The sequence below is a fragment of the Pantherophis guttatus genome, chromosome 10 (genome assembly GCF_059756535.1).
Source record: "Pantherophis guttatus breed Tessera chromosome 10, ASM5975653v1, whole genome shotgun sequence".
NCBI lineage: Eukaryota > Metazoa > Chordata > Lepidosauria > Squamata > Colubridae > Pantherophis > Pantherophis guttatus.
The window spans coordinates 24519670-24540991 of record NC_142072.1 but is presented as its reverse complement, the minus strand read 5'-3'; the positions used below and the strand labels follow the sequence as shown (position 1 = coordinate 24540991).

The 21322-nt window shown below is 41.5% G+C and overlaps 1 long non-coding RNA gene across 1 annotated transcript in view; it reads left to right on the top strand.

The window, feature by feature from the left end:
* Positions 1-21322, top strand: part of LOC117663302 (uncharacterized) — a 45995-nt gene that overhangs the window by 2630 nt on the left and 22043 nt on the right. The window lies entirely within an intron of this gene.

Genomic DNA, 21322 nt, shown 5'->3' with positions numbered 1-21322 from the left:
ATCGTGGGCGCTCCGTCACTGGAGGTTTTTAAGAAGAGATTGGACAGCCACTTGTCTGAGATTGTAGAGGTCCTCCTGCTTGAGCATGGGGCTGGACTAGAAGACCTCCAAGGTCCCTTCCAGCTCTATTCTATTCTATTCATCTTTGGAGACCCACCTCTAATGAGCCCCCCCCCCCCGCTGGCTCATTTGATACTATCAATGGGCCAAACTGGCTTACCTCCCCAAGTCGGGTGATCCTGGAAGGAGAGGGGGGTGGGAAGGAGAGACAAGGGAACCCTTCCAGGTGGTCAATGCCCAAAGCTTCATGGCACTGTGGGATGGTGCTCAGGAACCCCTTAATTGTGTGGCGTTAAGCACATAATGCATTTGCTTGCCATACCAGGCTTGACTGTGGCTAACATACAGAAGACTCCTTCCTCCTATTTTCTTCACAACAACAACCCTGTGAGATGACTTGGACCAGAGGTGGGTTTCAGCAGGTTCTGACTAGTTCTAGAGAACCGGTAGTGGAAAGTTTGAGTAGTTCGGGGAACACGTAAATACCACCTCTTACTGGCCCCGCCCGCATCTATTCTCTGCCTCCCAAGTCCCAGCTGATCGGGAGGAAATGGGGATTTTGCAGTAGCCTTCCCCCAGGAGTGGGGACAGAATGGAGATTTTACAGTATCCTTCCCCTGCCACGCCCACCAAGCCATGCCATGCCATGCAACACCCACCAAGCCACACCCACAGAACCGGTAGTAAAAAAATTTGAAACCCACCACTGGCTTGGACTGAGAATGACTGGCCCAAAATCACCTAGCTGACTTTATGCCTAAGGGGGAACTACAACTCACCATCTCCTGGCGATTGGGCCAAAGTCATCCAGCCAGTTTTCATAGCTAAGGCAGAACTAGAACTCTCTGTTTTCTGGCTTCTAGCCTGATGTCTTAACCACTAGACCAGTGGTCCCCAACTGTTCCAGCATGATGGACTGGTGGAGGTGAGGAGATGGTTCTGTGCAAGAAGCAGGCATGTGTGTTCACATGCACAGGTCCATTTGCACAAGTGGAGCTGCACATGTGTGCTCGCCCACCGCTTGTGCGGACTCGGTTCCGAACGGGCCATGGCCCCGTAGTTGGCTGCGGCCCAGAGATTGTGGATCTCTGCACTAGACAAACATGAATACAGCCTGACTCAGAGTCAACTCTGACTCTGCTCACAATAATCAAAGTAAAGAAATGTATTTATGTAAGAAAATGTATATGGCCACCCAACTCACTCTCAGTGACTCCAGGCAGTTTACAACAATACATTGCAACAGAACTGGTAGAAGATGAAGAAGGCAATGAAGCAAAGGGTCCCACTCTCTCTCTTATACCAAAGCCTGGGTGAAAAGACTTCATGGCAGGGGTGAAATCCAGCAGGTTCTGACAGGTTCGGGAGAACTGGCAGCAGAAATTTTGAGCAGTTCGGAGAACCGGTAGTGGAAATTTTGAATAGTTCAGAGAACTGGCAAATACCATCTCTGGCTGGCCCCAGGGTGGGGTGGGAATGGGGATTTTGCAGTATCCTTCCCCTGGAGTGGGGTGGGAATGGGGATTTTGCAGTATCCTTCCCCTGGAGTGGTGTGGGAATGGGGATTTTGCAGTATCCTTCCCCTGGAGTGGGGAGGGAATGGAGATTTTGCAGTATCCTTTTCCTGCCATGCCCACCAAGCCACGCCCACCAAGCAACACCAAGCCCACCAAGTCACGCCCACCAAGTCACGCCCACAGAACTGGTAGTAAACAATTTTGGATTTCACCACTGCTTCATGGCACTTGTAAATAACAACAAGGAGGCTGGGGAGTGCAAGGGCTGCTGCAGGGAAGGCGCACTTCTGGGATTCTGAGGAATGATATGGTTGAATTGAAGGATTAAGGAATACTCAAAGGAACCCAGAGCATGTAGTGGGAAACAGGCCATCTTGCAAGTAAAACTGGGCCCCATGTTGTGTAGGGCAAGGGTCCCCAACCCCCGATCCATGGATTGGTACCAGTCCGTCGCCCATTGGGAACCAGGCTGTGCAACCAGCAGGTGAGTGCGTGAAGCTTCATTTGGGCATGCACTGGAGCTAGTTGCGCATGTGAAATTATCTCCTTCCTCCTACCAAAGGTGCGGTGTTGCCCCTTGCTGCTGTCGTTGCCACTGCCGCTACCTGTTCTGCCCCAGCTATGGACCCCAAAGAATGCAGCATACACGAAGTCTGTACAATCCTTAGTTTACTAAATTTTCAAACAAAGGCTGTTAATTTATTGTTAATTGTTTTTTTTCAAACAAAGGCTGTTAATTAACTTTCTTAACAGCCTGCAAGAATCCAAAGAATAAATAATCTTAATCTTACTATGGTTGTCAAAAAACCCAGAAGCAATTTGCAGAGAATTAAGATCAAGGCACGAAGGAGAGGGAACGAAGTTGTTCCCTGCAAATTGCTTCAGTCGGCGTTCCTCCTTAAATAGGCTAAGGGAGTGGCCAATTAACCCCAAGCCTTACTCTCGAGGAGACCTCCTCCTGAGAGCCACTCCTGCCTGTTGGCAGCTCTGCGCACCCGTGCATCGAGAAGAGGCTCCTCCTCTTCGTCCTCTTCACTTATGGGAGCTTCTGGAGGTTCTGAAGGACCTGGCTGAATCTCCGCCTCTGACACCACATCTTCTCCAGCCTCCTCACTGTCTGACTCGAATGCCAGCCTCACAGGCTGCTGACTCAACACCACACCAGCCTCCTCGCTGTCCGAATCAACCATCAGCTGCACAGGCCACTGACGGGCCACAACACTACCGGTCCATGGAGCCAGAAAGGTTGGGGACCACTGCTGTTCGACTTACATCAGTTCATTTAGTGATGGTTCAAAATTATAACGGTGCTGAAAAAGATGAGTTTATGGCCGTTTTTCACACTTAACGACCGTCCCCTGAATCCCCATGGTCACGTGATCAAAATTAAGACGCTTGGCAACGTATGACAGTCGCAGTGTTCCAGGGTCACGTGATCCCCTTTTGCAACCTTCTGAACAAGCGAAGTCCATGGGGAAGCTAGATTCACTTAACAACCGTGTCACTAGCTTCATGACTGCAGTAATTCGCTTAACAACAGTGGGAAGAAAGGTGGTAAAAATGGGGCAAAATTCACTTAACAACAGAAATGTTGGGCTCAATTCAGAGGTGGGTTTCAGCAGGTTCTGACCAGTTCTTGAGAACCGGTAGCCAAAAGTTTGAGTAGTTCGGAGAATAGATAAATACCACCTCTGACTGTCCCCACCCCCATCTATTCTCTGCCTTCTGAGTCCCAGCTGATTGGGAGGAAATGGAGATTTTGCAGTAACCTTCCTCTGGAGTGGGGTGGGAATGGGGATTTTGCAGTATCCTTCCCCTGGAGTGGGGTGGGAATGGGGATTTTGCAATATCCTTCCCCTGGAATAGGGAGGGAATGGGGATTTTGCAGTATCCTTCCCCTGGAGTGGGGAGGGTGTGGAGATTTTGCAGTATCCTTCCCCAGGAGTGGGGAGGGTGTGGAGTGTTGCAATATTTTCAGGATCAGACTCAATAAAGATAATTGGAGTTAGAGCTTTAAATATATTTCTTTTTAATTATGATAGGCATTCTATATTCACTGAATATTCAAGGTAGAAGCGACGAGAATGGTGAGGGTGGCTCCTTATATATACAAGGGGTGGAGCTAGGAATGGGAGTGGTAAGTTATGAATACATTAAAGTCCAAAGAATAAGTTAACCTCTGATGTTCCATATATACATTATTTACACATTGGAGAATAAGGCATTTACATCTGACAAATCCCCCTCTAAATGCCGGTTCGTTACACAACACCAATTACATTCTGATTCAGGACAATATAATACATATAATTTAGAAGTTAAATATTTGTGTTGTTTAGAAGGTAAGGGTTTTGTTAATATGTCAGCTAATTGTTCAGAAGTATCGCAATGTATTGCTTTAATGAATCCGTCTTGAGACAGTTGTCTCACATGCTTAAACTTTATATCAATATGCCTGGACCTTTGTCCAATTGCATCGGATCTGGATATTTCAATGGCCGCTTTATTGTCTTCATGCATAATAAATGGTAAGGTGGGTTTCTTCCAAACATCAGTGATCAGATCATTGAACCATACAAGGTTATTTGCAGCCTTGGACAAACAAACATATTCCGCTTCTGTAGTAGAAGTGGCTACTAGTTCTTGTTTACCAGTATACCAGTAAACTGGACAATCATTCAATAGAAAAACATAACCAGAAGTACTCTTTCTGCATGATGTATCACCAGCCCAATCTGCATCAGCATAACAAGTAATTTTTGGTTCTCTGTCATTATTGGGTTCCAACATTAAACAAAAATCTAATGTACCCTTCAGATATCTTAGAATTCTTTTGACAGCTTCCCAATGATACAAGGTTGGTTTACTAACATATCTTGACAATAGATTGAGAGGTAATGCAATATCTGGCCTAGTCCAATTAGATATATAAAGGAGTGAACCTATAACTGATCTGTAAAATGTGTTGTCTTTAAACTCAGGGGAAGATTCATCAGTGTTTCTAAGGAAATCAGTTTGCATAGGGGTGTCACAGGGGCACCTGTGTTAGCATTATTTAAGTTACATTTGTTTAGGAGTTCGATGATTTTATCTTTCTGTGTAAGTTTGAATCCCCTTTTAGTTTTGTTAATTTGCACACCAAGGTATTTATTCACTTTACCCAGAGATTTCAGTGAGAAGTGTTCATTTAACTTATTTACAAAGATTTCCCTGCTCTCTTTATGCTTTCCAATGTATAAAATATCGTCCACGTAAATTAATACAAATTCAATATGATCATTACTCTTTTTTACAAAGAAACAGTTATCAGCAGTGGTGGCGTTGAAATCCATGGTCTTAAGTACTTTTACCAAGCAATCGTACCATCTTTTGCCGGATTGCTTTAATCCGTACAGACTCTTATTTAATAACCAAATTTCGTTCTTATTAGTGTATTGACTGTGTGGTGCTCTTACATATATTTCCTTATCTAATTTTGCATGTAAGTATGCGGTCTGTATGTCATATTGGAATACGTCCAGATTGAGTGCAGATGCTACTACAAGGGCTGTTTTGACACTCTCTGTTCTCACTGTGGGTGAATATGTATCAGTATAGTCTTCTGGATATTTTTGTGCATAGCCTTGTGCAACTAGTCTAGCCTTGTATAAGGTATTGCCTCCTTCTAAGTTCTTAATTTTATAAATCCACCTGGTACCTATAATTGTTTTATCCTTAGGTGCGATCGCAGGTGTGAATACATTTAATCCTTGTAAACTTTCCATCTCTTTTTCCATAGCTAGTTCCCATTTTTCTCTTTCTTCATGTGGAAGTTTCAATACTTCTTCATATGTATTAGGTGTTATTTGTTCTCCATTCATATGCATTATGTAATCTTTGTATTTATTTGGTATTTGGTTTCTATTGTTTCTAATAGTTCTTTCAGGCTTGCTATGGTTATCATGCAAATATCTAGCTTCCTTTTTTGTTAATGTGTCTGTCTTTATTTTATGCTGACTATTAGTCCAAGTTTTGGTTTTGTTCTTACTTTTGTTAATATTTTGATTTTCTGTTGTTCCTTCCTCGCAAGATATCGTATCTTTACATTTATTAGGAAATATTTCATTAAGGTGCAATTTTGACCAATTGGCCTGTTCATGGAACACAGCTGTTCTGGATACTATAAATTTGTTATTACTATCAATAAATCTGTACCCTTTGGTTCCAGTTTCGTATCCCATGAATCTTAATCTCCTGGATACGTTTTCTCCCTTTCTCCTCAATTGTTTAGGTATGTGTACGTCTGCAGTGACTCCAAATATGTGCATGTGTGATAATTTGGGTTTTCTATTGTACATCACCTCATATGGTGTCTTATTCACAATACTGGACCAGGTTCTATTTTGAGTGTAATTCGAATAATGTAATGCCTCTGACCAAAATTGTTTGCCTAAACCAGCATCCTCTAATGTGCACCTAATCATGGTTTGTAGTGTGGAATTTTTCCTCTCTGCAACTCCATTTTGAAATGCAGAAAAAGGATTGGACGTGAAATGTAACATTCCTCTATCCTTTAACCATTGGGAGAATTCTTTAGACATGAACTCACATCCCCTATCTGTCATAATTTGCTTTATTCTGATATTATGTTGTGTTTCTATACGTTTGTAGAATTCCTTAAATTTCTGAAATGTTTCATCCTTGTGCTTTAATGTGTAAACAAAACCATATCGGCTGTAGTCATCCACTATTGTTAGGAAGTAACGTTTTCTATAGGTAATTGAGGGACTTAATGGACCAACTAAGTCCATGTGTACCAAATCAAAAATATTGTTAGTTGATCTGTTAGATTTTTTTGGTCTGGGACTGGTTTTTAGTTTGGTGGACTTACATACTGAGCATTCCAAATAATTTTCACAATTTTTTATTTTGACACCTTCTGCGTGTTCAGTCATTTTTTGTACTACAGGAAAGCTTGCATGTCCTAACTTCCTGTGTAAGATGTGAGCACACTCATCATGAATTGGTTTACCTATTTTTGGTTTCTTTTCCTTGTATGTATTTTTGTGATCATGAGTTATTCTACACTCATCATTGTCACTGTTACTGACATTTTCATCATCTGCTTCAATACAATCTTCCATATTTGAATCAATGTTATGTAAACATCTTTCTATAGTTATCAGATAGGGTAGACCTCCTTTTATCATTACAGTACCTACATTTGTTTTGTTCTTTTCTATAGTTGCTTTCCCCTTTGAGAAAACTATATTGATATCAGATTCTCTGCTTAATTTTATGGCACTTAGTATGTTGTGAGGTATTTCTGGGATTAATAATACCCCCTCTATTTTCCCTAGACCAGGCAAGGTCACATTTCCTTTGCCTAGTACTTGAACCTTTTCTTGATTAGCTACCTTTATCACAAACTTATCTTCTATAAATGAAGATAATATACTTTTGTTGTTGGTGGTGTGATTTGTTGCACCAGAATCAATAAGCCAATTGTTATTCTCATCCTGCTGTGTTCTGATGCTGTCTTGTTTATTTAGCCCATTCAGTGACCCAGATTTCCTCTCTTTTGAATTTTCTCTACCCCCTCTACCTTCTTTGTAATTTGGTGGGCTTCTATATTTGTGTCTATCTGTGGAAGATTGTCTGTAATTATATTTGCTCCTATATTCTGGTCTATGTCTCTCTCTTGAGGCTTTGGGGCAGTCTCTTCTACTATGTTCCCTGGATCCACAATTGTAACATCTAAAGGCCTCATTATGTTTATCTTGAAAGACTACTTTCCTAAAAGGTTTGTGGTCTGTTTGGTTACTGGATCGATTTTTTCTTGAATTGTCTTCTGCTATCAATTTGTTAGATAGACTTTCTATGGATAAATATCCCAAATTAATGGTATCTAAGTGTGACATAAAGCTATCCCATGATGGATCAAGTGAATTGATAATAACACTTTTCATTGTTTGATCTGAAATCACTTCCCCCCTCAATTGTAGCTCAGCTCTTATTTTGTTTAGATTTATCAAATGCTCACTTATAGAAACCCCTGGTTTTACTCTAGAGGAAAAGAAATCCTTAGACATTCTTGTGGTTGTAGCTACGCTATCGCTGTGAAATAGATTAAACATGCATTGAATTATTTCTGATACAGTTAGGTTTGGTTTGATGCTATGATACATTGCAGGGGACACGCTAGATATTATTATGAAAAATGCTCTATGATGTAAACAATCTATTTTTAAAGTCCAAGGTCTTCTTGGAGGGCTAGTTATAAAGAATAGTAAATTTTCTTTCATGAAAATAACCTGAAGCTGTTGGTACCACTCTTGTAAATTAATGCCATCAATTCTAAGTTTTGGGAAGTCACTGGGTAAGTTACCTACATTATTCTGTCCATTACTTACAACCTGGGGCAGTCCGTGATCTCTCAAGTGCAGGAAATTACAGAACGGCATTGGGATGCTTGCAATGAGTCTGCGCGGTTCTCTGGCCAGTTCAAGTCCTTCTGGGTCGTCTACGTAGTTTCGCACATGCGCGTTGCTCATTTCTTCTTTGGTGGCGTCGTGGAAGGTTCTCTCCCTTTCAGCTCTCTCGATCCGCTCCTCCTCAGATGAGTCGGTCTCTGGCTCGGTTTTTGGGGTTCTGGTGGTGGTGACGGTTCTTTTCTTCTTTTTGTGTGCGTTGGTATTCAATTTTGTCTGTGGTGTAGGGCGAAATCGGCATGGCTCTCTGGGCTCGGGCGTCGTCGCTTTCGAAGTCAGGATGGGAGCGTGCAGGTCTTGAGTCGCCGGTTTGATTTCTTGCTTCTTCGTAGATGTCTTGGTAATCTTCAGTCTTGGCCCAAAAGCAGCAAAAAGCGTTTTCATTGCTGATTTTACTTGAGATTTTGTTAAATCGTCTTCACTTTCTGATTTTGGATCATCTGAAGAGTTTGAGACTTCTTTCTCACTTTCTTCGTCTGATAGTGTTTTTCGCGCCAGAAATTTTGAACTGAGCGTTTTGATTGGCTCTGCTTCGTTCTCTTTTGAAGTTCGTTGAAACCAAGATGGCTGCCATTCAAAATTTCGCGCGGGATCACATCTTTTCTTTTTAACAACTATTTTCTCAGTAGTCATCTCACTTACGGTTTTTTGATCTTTGGGTTTTTCTTTAATGACGTTTTTCTCTCTCGCTGCTCCGCTGTTCTTCAGCATCTCCTGGAGGTCCGCGATGAGACTTTCATCATTCTTTTGGCTTTTTAGTATCTTTAATATCTCTGACCTGAGTTCGTTATTTTCTATTTCGATTTCTTTCTGGTCATTATTTTCACTCATTAGTTCTTCTTCTTCAGTGGTGTATTCTTCGGATTCTCTCGAAATCGCATTGGTGGATTCGTTGATCATCTCTTGATCAGTTTCTATTTCTTTGCTGTAGGCCCTGGTGTTGGGCCTATCTTTCTTGGACATTTTTAATTACTTATTGAGTCAATTAACCATCCTCTGCTACCAGCTTGTTGCAATATTTTCAGGATCAGACTCAATAAAGATAATTGGAGTTAGAGCTTTAAATATATTTCTTTTTAATTATGATAGGCATTCTATATTCACTGAATATTCAAGGTAGAAGCGACGAGAATGGTGAGGGTGGCTCCTTATATATACAAGGGGTGGAGCTAGGAATGGGAGTGGTAAGTTATGAATACATTAAAGTCCAAAGAATAAGTTAACCTCTGATGTTCCATATATACATTATTTACACATTGGAGAATAAGGCATTTACATCTGACATGGAGATTTTACAGTATCCTTCCCCTGCCATGCCCACAAGTCATGCCATGCCCACCAAGCCACGCCCACAGAACTGGTAGCAAAAAAAATTGAATCCCCCTGGCTCAATTGTGGTCGTAAATCTAGGACTACCTGTAAAGAATTACCAGAAGAAACTGGCACCCAGTACAGCTCACAAAGCAGTGGTGTCCCAGGAGCATCCTGAGGCAAGTCCATAACTGCATTCCACACACTGGACCAGCTGAGCAAATGAATTATTTCCTGGGCAAGGTTGAGGCTTCAAGGAGTATTAACAGGGATCAAAAGAAACACCTATTCGCTCTTGGCAGACCTAAATCTCACTTCCACCCAAGCAGATTCTTTTCTTTCTTATTTTCTTTTTTAAAAAATAGTCTTTATTCAACCTTTTTTAATTTTTAAAGCATTTTTATAGCTTTCAACTATCGGTAACACTTCAAATTTCATAATTCCAATTTATGGCCTATTATTTTATACATTATGTACACCTTTAAATATATAATATCCTTTACTATAATCTATTTTTGTTCTTCATTAACATCGATTTTATATATTCTTTATATATATATATATATTATATATTATATATATATATATATATATATATATATATATATATATATATATATATATATATATATATATATATATGTTTTCTCAGGTTTTCGCGTGTGTTTGTATGTAGGTCTTTGGTTATTCGGGTCTTCTCCCACGTAAAATTGGAAGTGTCTTGGCGACGTTTCGACGAAGTCTCATTCGTCATCTTCAGGCTGGTTTTCTCGGCTTCGTGCTTCCAGGAGCAAGACCCGAATAACCAAAGACCCATATATATATATGGGTCTTTGGTTATTCGGGTCTTGCTCGAATATATGTGTATATATATATATATACACACACACATATTTCTTTTATCCTTTAACAAGTTTTATCATATTTATAAAAATATATAATTTTCAATTTAACGTACTTTCTATATCATCTTTATGCATCAATTTTACTTCTCATTTCAAGCATTTCATGTAAATTAGGGAGTGACCCTAACAGTTTGAGATCATATATTTTCATAACAGGGATGTTATCATTCAGTATTATTTTTAATTTATTGTATGTCTATTGCTGGTCGATGACCGTAATAAAGTTTTTATTCTTATTCTCATTTCAAGCCATTGATACTACATATTCCAACTTTTGTAATACTCTGATTCCTCTCTATCTTTAAGCTCCATGGTTAATTTATCCATTTCTGCAAAATCGAGGACTTTTTTTTATTAACATTGCGTTTGATGGCATATTTTCCTGTTTCCAATTCTGGGCAAATGTAATTCTTACTGCTGTTGTAATATGAAGTATAATATATTGAGTCCTTTTACTTACATTTCCTTTTATAATACCCAATAAGAACAACTCTGGCTTCATCTCAATTTTTTGTTCTGTAATTTCTTCTAACCATTTTTTAATTTTCATCCAATATTTCTGGGCTTTTGGGCAGGTCCACCACATGTGATAGAATGTCCCTTGTTGGTGGTTACATCGAGCAAATTCTTTTCACGGGCATTTTTGCTTCATTCAACAAATTCCCCTTTTGTTAAGAGACCACAGACACTACTCCTACCCTTTCTGCCAACATTTGCACATCTTGTAACTTTTCCCCTTCTTTACTTAAATCCATTCTCCCTTTCTGCGGGGTGGTGAATTCAGTAACTTGTTTAAATAGATTAAGGGATGGGTTTCTCTTCTCCACCTGGTTAAATAACTTTTTAGATCTAGACTTAAATTTTTTCGAGAAGAGATCTTCCCTAGATAAAAATATGTTTTAAAGTAGGGTGGTAAGGAGGTTAGGAAGCAGACAGAAATTCATTCCTGGAGATGTGATGGATGAATAGGCATTAGTTGCACGAGTCAAATAGGACCTCCATGTTTGGAAACGGCATAACTCAGTTAATCAGGGAGAAAAAAAATAGTTTCAAAAACCCTCTAAGCTCCATGTTCTTTTTACCTGCTTCACTGAATGGACCAAGTGGATCAGGGGTGAAATCCAACAGGCTCTGACCGGTTCTGGAGAACTGGCAGCGGAAATTTTGAATAGTTCGGAGAACCGGCAAATACCACCTCTGGCTGGCCCCAGAGTGGGGTGGGAATGAGGATTTTGCAGTATTCTTCCCCTGCCATGCCCGCCAAGCCATGCCCACAGAACCGGTAGTAAAAAAATTTGAATCCCAATACTGAAATGGATTCTCAGGTGTAAAAGTGAAAAAATTGCAGGTGGGGTGCAGTCTGTAGGACGGTGTTTTCAAATTTAGCAATTTTAAGCTGCAACTCCCAGAATTCCCCAACCAGCCAGGCTGCAGAATTCTGAGAATTCTGGTTGAAGTCTATACAGCTTAAAATTGCTAAAGTTGAAAAACACAATAATAGAGTAATACAATCTACAGTGAAAGAAGACTCATCTTTATTTAGCACGCACTGTCACACACGCACGCACACACACACACACGGGGTGGTGGTGGGGAAAGAGACTTTAATTTCAGAGGAAGGAACAGGATGAATTGAAGTTGCCCCTCACCTGTTGGGGGGGGGGAATCACCCGATAATCCAATTCTGCTCAAATTTCCATTGACAGGTTGCTGCCCTCCCTCCCAGCAGAATTTAGAGGCAATATCTGTGCTTCAAAGCCAGATTTCTTCCCCAGAGTGAGTAAAGCTATTTTAGCAAAGGATAACTGGTGGGTTTCAAATTTTTTTACTACTGGTTCTGTGGGTGTGGCTTGGTATGGGCATAGAATGGCTTGGTGGGCGTGGCAGGGGAAGGATACTGTAAAATCTCCATTCCCACCCCACTCCAGGGGAAGGATACTGCAAAATCCCCATTTCCTCCTGATCAGCTGGGACTTGGGAGGCAGAGAATAGATGGAGGCGGGGCCAGTCCGAATTTTTACTACCGGTTCTCCAAACTGCTCAAAATTTCTGCTACCGGTTCTCCAGAACTTGTCTGAACCTGCTGAAACCCACCTCTGCAAAGGATGTTTCAAAGGGAGGATTCCCCAGCCTGGTAGCTACACCCTCATTTTGCTGTAAAGTGTGCCACACCGCGTGCCATCTCAGACGACAGTCTGTGCTAAGGCAGAATGACATAATGCCTGGCGGTGTGAATGCAAGTGCAAGCCCTGCGCACGGAAACCGGGGATTTGTGCGATTTAAAATTAAAATCTATAGGCAGGCTGCCAACAGTGACCTCAGGAAGTTGAAGGGGAGTCAGACAGGCTGGTGGCTGCTGGTTCAGGCTGGTTAGAATAGGAAAAGAAACGGGTGGATTTAGCTAAATTCAGAACTGGCCAGAGCTTGGCCTATTTTTTTTTTAATAAGGTGACCAATAGTCCTCCTTTAGGGAGGACAATCCTTCTTTTGTAAGTTCTGTCCTCTCTCGAAAAGTGTCCTCCTACATGTCCTCCTTTTCGATATTTGAAGACTAATCTGTAAATCTCTTCTTCCTGATTCATGAAGTATCTCTCATTTTTAGAGGGCGGTTGAGTAAGGCTGTCCGATCAACGCACATAGAAACTGTTATCCTCACTTGTTTAGATAAATAGCCAGTAGTAGCAATACTACTGTGTTTTCCCAAAAATAAGACCCTGTCTTATATTTTTTTGAACCCCAAAATAAGCGCTTGGCCTTATTTTCGGGGAGGTCTTATTATTTTGGGGTGTGTGGAGCAACATGGGGCTCCTCTTGCCATCTTACCTGATTTTTAGCTCTGCGTTTAAATATTTTTGGGGAGGGCTTATTTTTGGGAAAAGGCTTATTTTAGCGCATGCGCTCAAAAGCCCGATTGGGCTTATTATCAGGGGATGTCTTATTTTCAGGGAAACAGGGTAATTGGTGGGAATCTGGGTCCAAATAATCATGCATTATTCCATCAATTCAATAGTTTTTGTGAAGTGAATATCTTAGAGGAGCCCTTGTATACAAGAGAATTTAAGGATCCAAAATATAACTGGGCAGGTTTATCTACCAGATAGATCAGAGGTCTCCAACCTTGGCAACTTTAAGCCTGGCAGACTTCAACTCCCAGAATTCCCCAGTCTCCCCAGTTGGAGACCCCTGAGATAGATGACTGCTCCAGGGGTGGGTTCTAATTTTTTTTAGTACCGGTTCTGTGGGTGTGGCTTATTTTGTGGACGTGGCTTGGTGGGGGGGGGGTAATGTGACTGGGTGGGCATGGCCAACTTTTTTTTTTTACTTTTAAAAGCATTTTTTTCTACAACCTTAAGAGGTTACAGAGAACAATGCTTTGAAAAGCCTCTGCCAATCAGGCAACTCAACTGGGATCGTCAGAGGCTTTTCAAAGCATTTTTTTTACCACCTCTTCGGCTGAAGAGGTTGCAGAAAACAATGCTTTGAAAAGCCTCTGACGATCCCAGCTGAGCCGCGGGATCTTCAGAGGCTTTTTTTTTTTACTTTTAAAAGCATTTTTTTGGCTGAAGAGGTTGTAGAAAAAATGCTTTTAAAAGTAAAAAAAAAAAGCCTCTGATACATGTGTGAGGGGAACCTTACCTTACCTTAACCTAACTAAATTTGCAACACAAGTAACTCTCAATTTAAAACTGGTCACTTAGTGACCATTTGAAGTTGCTGTGAATACCCCCCCTCCCAACAAAGGGACTTACAAACCAGTTCCAAACTTCCAATGGCTGCCCCTTCCCTTCCATGGTCACGTGATTGCATGTCGGGCACTCGGCAACCGTACTGCATCTATGCTCAGTTGCAGCATCCCACAGTCACATGGCCACATTTTATGACATTTTTGCTGAAAACCAGCATTTATTTCTGGTTTTCAGCAAAAATGGCATATAGCAAACAATGGATCCAACATTATAAGCATGGTGCTTGCTTAATGACCACCACAGAAAAAGATTCTAAAATTGGGTTGGTCACCTGGGTGATCTGCTTTACAACTGTCATAACTTATGACTGTAATGGGCAGTTACAGTCTTACTATGGTCGTAAGTCGGATATGTCCTACTGTCCATCTGCCCACCTCACTCTTTCCCAGGGTTGCCCAACCTTGGCAGCTTTAAGACTTGTGGACTTCAACTCCCAGAATTCCCAGCATGGCTGACTGGGGAATTCTGGGAACTGAAGTCCACACGTCTTAATGTTGCAAAGTTTGGACACTTCTGTTCTAGTCTCTTTGGAAGATAACAGTGGTTTCCTCTGCGTGGCCTAGGATAGACCTGCCAATGCCCCGTTGCACAATTCCAAATGTGAAGTTCTATTGCAGCAATGTTCTCATTGCACAACAGCACAACTGTCACTTTTGCATTACAAAGGAGAAATTAAGGAGAACTGAAAGCCAGTTTTTGTAAAGAGCTGGGGGAACTGTCTTCTAAGAAAAGGACAAAGGAAGCCACCTGTTCTGAGTAAACCGTGATGGCCCAGCCTTACCCGGGCTGGTGAGCCTAGGAAAATGCAAAATGGCATCCCTGAGTCAACCCTTGAGGTCAAGTCCGAACAAATGTTACTGAAGCAAGACCTTCTATAGCATCACTTCCCTTCTTCTCTCTCGCTCTTGCCAAACAAAGAAAGAAAATGCAGAACAGAAAAGTCAGAAGTGGCTGAAAAATGCAGTCAGGTGAACCTTTGAAATTTTTCCACTGACTGAGTGTGCAACGTGCAATGTGCTGAATTTGCTTGCTAAACTAACCCGCTTTCTGGATTCCCCAATATGTAAGATGGTAAACTAATCAATCATGCTGGCTTCATGCCCTGAGACCACAATTGTTGTGGTCCGCCAGCGGTCTGAAGAGCTGGCAGCAGAGTTGGACAGTGAGGAGGCTGGGGAGGAACATGGGCCAGTCCTGGAGTCTGGGGAAGCTCAGACAAGGGCTCTGCATCAAAGGCAGAGAAAGGGCATTTGGGAGGCCTCCGGACATGTGCTGCCTCCGGAGCTCGGAGTCGGATCTCAGCGAGGCAGAGGAACAGGGGGAGCCTGTTCCCAGTGCGCGCATGCGCAGAGCTGCCAGAAGGCAAGAACAGTTAAAACAAAAGGGACGACTCGGGAGTAGGACTTGGAGATGATTGGCCCTTCCCATAAGACTTAAAAGAGGAGCGAAGGCACATGGGCCTTTGCAGGAATCAACATTGTTAAATCTGTGCAAAGTTTAAAGCCTGAAGCTCTGTTTGATTCTGGACTGAGTGTGGCTTGGCCAATTAGGTCTTTGGCAGCGTGTCAAGCGAAATAAAGGTGGAAGATTATCAGCTTTATCCCGAAGGACTCTTTACAACTATTTGGGACTCATCTGTGAATGAACAGAATTCACAGCTGTTAAAATAAAACAGGTTTTTGGGACTACTCGTGTGTTTTACTGACTCAGGAAGCCTAGGTCAGAACGACAATGACCCAAAACTGATAAAAATAAATGTTTAAAATTCACACTAAACTATAATTTAAAAGAAAAAAAAATATAAGATGATGTATCATTTGTATTAAACACTGGATAAGTTATCTAGAATGCATAAAGGTATTTCAAATGAATGTTGAAAATATAAATGCAAAGATGGGACCTTGTATCATTTATGGTGGGTATGTGATAAAGCATAGAAATATTGGAGTAGGATTCATATTTTAACACAGAAAATTCTTAAAGCGAAGATAAAGATGAAACCAGAAACTTTTCTTCTGGGTTTAATGGAAAAAAAACTTGGGGGAAAAAATTTGGAACTTTGATCTTATATATGTTGATGTCAGCAAGACTACAGTAGGCTGTAGTCTTGGAAGGAAGGACAGTTCGATTCCCACCATGGTCAAAAGGCTACAGAAGCTGATGCAGTTGGCAGAGATGGCTAAATTCACTGTTTTGATCAAAGAAAAGAATATAAGTACTTTTGTTGTCACACGGAGACCGTTTCTGGACTTTGTGTTCGAGGTGGAAAAAAATGAAACTTTGACTTTGGGTTTTACTGATTAGATAGATTTGTTGTTATACAAATGGTTAGTTTATACTATTATGGAAAAATAAAAAAGTTGAGGTTAGATGTGAATGCTTTATTCTACTGCAACAGTCGGAAGTCAACACTTTTTTTTCTTTCCCCCTTCCCCTCCTCACTTTTCTTTCCCCTTCTCCCCCTCCCCACTGTGTCTTCCTATTTGCTTTTGTATTTTTTTTTAAATTTCATTCTATAATGTAATAAAATGTTGCAGGGACATGGTGGCTCAGTGGCTAAGATGCTGAGCTTGTCGATCAAAAGATTGGCAGTTCAGCGGTTCGAATCTCTAGTGCCGTGTAACGGGGTGAGCTCCCGTTACTTGTCCCAGCTTCTGCCAACCTAGCAGTTCGAAAGCACATAACAAATGCAAGTAGAAAAATAAGGACCACCTTTGGTGGGAAGGGAACAGTGTTCCGTGCCTCTTTGGCATTGAGTCATGCCGGCCACATGACCATGGAGACATCTTCGGACAGCGCTGGCTCTTCGGCTTTGAAACGGAGATGAGCACCACCCCCTAGAGTCGGGAAAGACTAGCACATATGTGCGAGGGGAACCTTTACCTTTACCTAATAAAATGTTATTTAAAAAATTTAAAAGAAGAAAATGGATGTGGTGACATGGCAAGGCACTCCCACCCCAATGTAAGTGCATGGGTCATCACAGTTTGCCCTCAATGTACATTTGGTCGTCTGCTGTCCAGTTGTGCCCCATGTCCTCCAACACATCTTTCTCTTGGGCTTCTGCAGGAAACCAAGGATTGCCATAAGGTAAGGTAAAGGTAAAGGTTCCCTTCGCACATATGTGCTAGTCTTTCCCGACTTTCCCGCATCCCCTAAGGATTGGCATACAGAATAACAAAGTGGAAGGGACATTCAAAACAGAAGAGCCTATGCAATTCTAGACAAATGGCTGTCCAATCCAGTGATGGAGCACTCACAACTTCTGAAAGTAAATCATTCTACTGATTAATTGTTCTCACCATCAGGAAATTTCTTCTTGGTTCTAGGTTGGATCTCTTTTTAATGATCTTTTACCCATCACTTCTTGTCTTGGGGTGTTTGGGAGAATTGGTTGAACCCCTCTTTTTTGTGACAGCCCCTTAGATATTGGAAGATTGCTATCACATCACCCCTAGTCATTCCCAGTTCCTACAATCGTTCTTCATATGTTTTAACCTCCAGACTCTTAATTATCTTTCTTGCTTTGTGCAAGATTGTGTGAATTTATTCTCTATAGTGCCCAAGGGCAGAACTAGATGACGTCATCAGTGTTACAAGGAAACAACCAACTCAGAAAGCTCCAAGGATCCCACAGAAGAAATCCAACATTTCCATTGACAAGTTAGGCTTCCATCCCTTGGCCGAGAGAGATTCCCCTTGGATGCGTACATTGCAAAGGGCAGTTAGTTGCACACATGAATTGTGAAAGGCACCAGCTCTCATCTTTGACTGTCATTTTAACGGACCGTCATTATGGATCTCTTCCAAGCTTTATTCGCCTTCATCTTTTCATTTCTGTTTATTTAACCAGCTACCCTCTTTGCTGGAGCCCTGTCTGCCTTTCACGCTACAGGGAAGATGCTTAACAAAACATTTTGAGAGCGCCTAAACGAAAGCTTCTAAAGCAGCAGAAAACTGGCTTTAGCTGCTTTCTCAGCAAGATGGCATGGCTGGTAGGTACCCTCCTTATTTTCTTTTCTTGCCAGGCAAAAAAACACATCCCTTCTTCATTGTTTTCACACCCGGCTCAATTTCCAATGGCCAATTTGCGTCAGACCAGAAGGCAGTATATATTGCATGATTTCCCAAAACTATTTATTGCTTGGTATTTTTATTTTATACTCATTTTCTTCAATTTAAAAAAAAAATCCAGACATGTCCATGATTCCAAAAGAGTTTATTTACTGGGTAGTTTAGAAAAATAATCAGGCATTCTGTCATTGATGCACAGAGTTGCTTTTGAAATGTTGAAAAATTTCTCTAGCATGAAGCAGAGGTCTAATGCAGGATATCCGACCTGTGTACTCCCAGCTAACTAAGCTTCTTCTGATCTACCTGGCTTATTTGTTTAGAAGATGTTTTTAAAAGGAAAAAAAAGGTATTAAAACTTCAGCTTTCTAGCTCTATTTTTATTTACACAGATGTTCTCCAGAGGCCCCATGGACGTCTTAGGAAATGAAACAGCTGGATGGTGGGAGGCCAGAGCTTTTCTGGGGAGGGCAATCACTTGTCCTCAAAAGATGAGAACAAAATGGGGAAGGAGAAACCTCATGAGATGTTGCTAGATGGGGGAGCATCTACACCAGCTTGTCTTCTTGCCTTCTGCAGGTGTCTGTAGGCCCGTTTTATTTATTTATTTATTCATTCATTTATTTATTTATTTATTTATTTATTTATTTATTTGTTTGTTTATTTATTTGTTTATTTATTGTTTTGTTTTGATTTATATGCTGCCCTTCTCCGGAGACTCAGGGCGGCTTACAATGCGTTAAGAGTTTTACTACTCTTTTAGAAATAGAGGAATCCTCAACTTACCTCTGTTAGTTTAGTGACCATTCAAAGTTAAAACAGCACTGATAAAAATGACTTATGACTGTTTTTCCAACTTCTGACCATTACACCATTCCAGTGGTGGGACTCAATTTTTTTTTACTACCGGTTCTGTGGGCGTGGCTTGGTGGGTATGGCAGGGGAAGGTTACTGTAAAATCTCCATTCCCTCCCCACTCCAGGGGAAAATTACTGCAAAATCCCCATTTCCTTCTGATCAGCTGGGACTAGGGAGCAGAGAATAGATGTGGGCAGAACCAGTCAGAGGCGGTATTTACCAGTTCTCCGAATCACTCAAAATTTCCACTACCGGTTCTCCAGAACCGATCAGAACCTGCTGAATACCACCTCTACACCATTCCCTGTGGTGACAGGGTCAAAATTAAAATGCCTGGCTATTGGCATGTATTTATGACAGTTGTAATGTCCTGGGGTCATGTGATTACTTTTGGTGACCTTCTGACAAGCAAAGTCAATGGGGAAGCCAGATTCACTTAACACAATGATTCACTTAACAACTGTGGCAAGAAACATCGTAAAGCAGGGCAAAACTCACTTAACAACTGTCTTGCTTAGCAGTGAAAAGTTTGGACTCAGTTGTGATCATAAGTCAAGGACTACCTGTAGAAGATTCCTTTCCGAGTGGTCCATTTTCAAAGAGCTGCAATACTTTATTCTTCAAATCTGCCTACAAGCAATTACTTGTTCCTATAATAGAATAATTCCTCACCCCCACTCTTCCCCCAGCTTTGAAATAATTTCAGCCATTGTTTCCTGAAAACAGGAAAGTGATACAGGAAGACCGTTCTTTTAACCCAGAAAGTGCTGATCCAAGTGAGGAATCTCCCAGAGCTTAACTGTGTCGGGACCAATTGGAAATCTCTGACAATGGACCAATTGGGGTGCAAGACTTGGACTGGGTTTCCCTCTTTGCTTTTGCTGTCAAAGAACGCTTGATCTTGATTTCCAACTGAGAATTCCAGGAGAGTTAAATATTCACCAGGATGACGTTGTTAGAGCAAAAAATAAAAATAAAAATGTACAGAATGCCAGGAAATATGACTCATCGGTGAAGGGCACGTGCCTCTAGACATGCTTATCTGCAAGACCACGGAGGATGGGGTGGGGTGAAGAAACGGAGATACCAAAGAAGGGCCTTGGTTTCTTCCACCCATGTTCTCTGTACCAAGTCTGTGCCATGTGAATAATTAACTTCTGTAACTCAGTCATAATTTTTAGCTGTTGGTCTTGCAAAACCTTCTCAAGGCATCTTTCTAGTTGTTTAAAGAATGACGAGTCCAATCAAAAAAATCGCCTTCCTGGTGTTCAGCATTACTTTGATGCCTCATCTCTTCCATATTTACTCTGTTGAAGAAGCACTTTTTATATTCATTTTTGACCTATGAACACATGGTAGCAGTGCTGAGCCCAGAGTTCCTGGAAAGCTTGAATAGTCAGCCACAGATTCACGTGAGCCATTTCAAACTATTTAAAAAGACAGTGTGGGACAATCCTGCCTTCCTATCACCCATATGTGAGCATCAAATATGGTATGAAAAGGGAGGGGTGTGATCTTTAAAAACTGAGCACATGTTGAAATTTGACACAGTTCAGAAAAATCTCTAAATGGGGATCCCCATTTTTGGACACCTTCTAGCAGTGGTGGGTTGCTACCGGTTCTCCCCAGTTCTTGAGAACCAGTAGTGGAAATTTTGAGTAGTTCGGAGAACCGGTAAATACCACCTCTGCCTGGCCCTGCCCCCAATCTATTTGCTGCTCCCAAGTCCCAGTTGATCAGCTAGAAGGAAAAAATCAGGGCTCACTTGACAAAGAAGAGAGAGAGAAAAAAAACAAGACACCTTAGCTTTAAATTGGGAAGCCAAGAAGCCTCCCATCTGATTGGCTACAACCGATCCGCTCCTTGTAAACCGCTCAGTGGTGGTAGATTAGCAACTGAGGCCAAGCTGCCTGAAAGTGGTTTCCGATGCTTTCGGTGGTGGCAGAGCGGCAAAAAACTGTTTTTGCCACGGCACTTCAAAGGGCCACCCTACTGCTGATCAGCGGTAAAAGGCAGTGTGGTGGTAGACCAGTGCCCTCCAAAAATAAATAGGTAGACCAGAATGCTCCACCGGTATGCTCCAAGAACAAATGGGTAGACTGGTACAGCTCTGCAAGCAGTTAAAAGCCTGGTAGACCAGTACCTCTGCTAAATCCTAAAGAATTGTTTATCACATGACCATCAAACCTTGCCCACATAATAAATCACGCCCACAGAACCAGTAGTAAAAAAATTAGAACCCACCCCTGCCTTCTAGGTGCAGTGATTTCAAGTTCTAGGGTATTTCCTGATGATCAAACTTTCTGTTGCCCACTTCTGATATTAACTGAGGATGCAAATTGGGGCTGCTTTGATATAAAGGTTTCCCTGTCCAGTCATGTCCA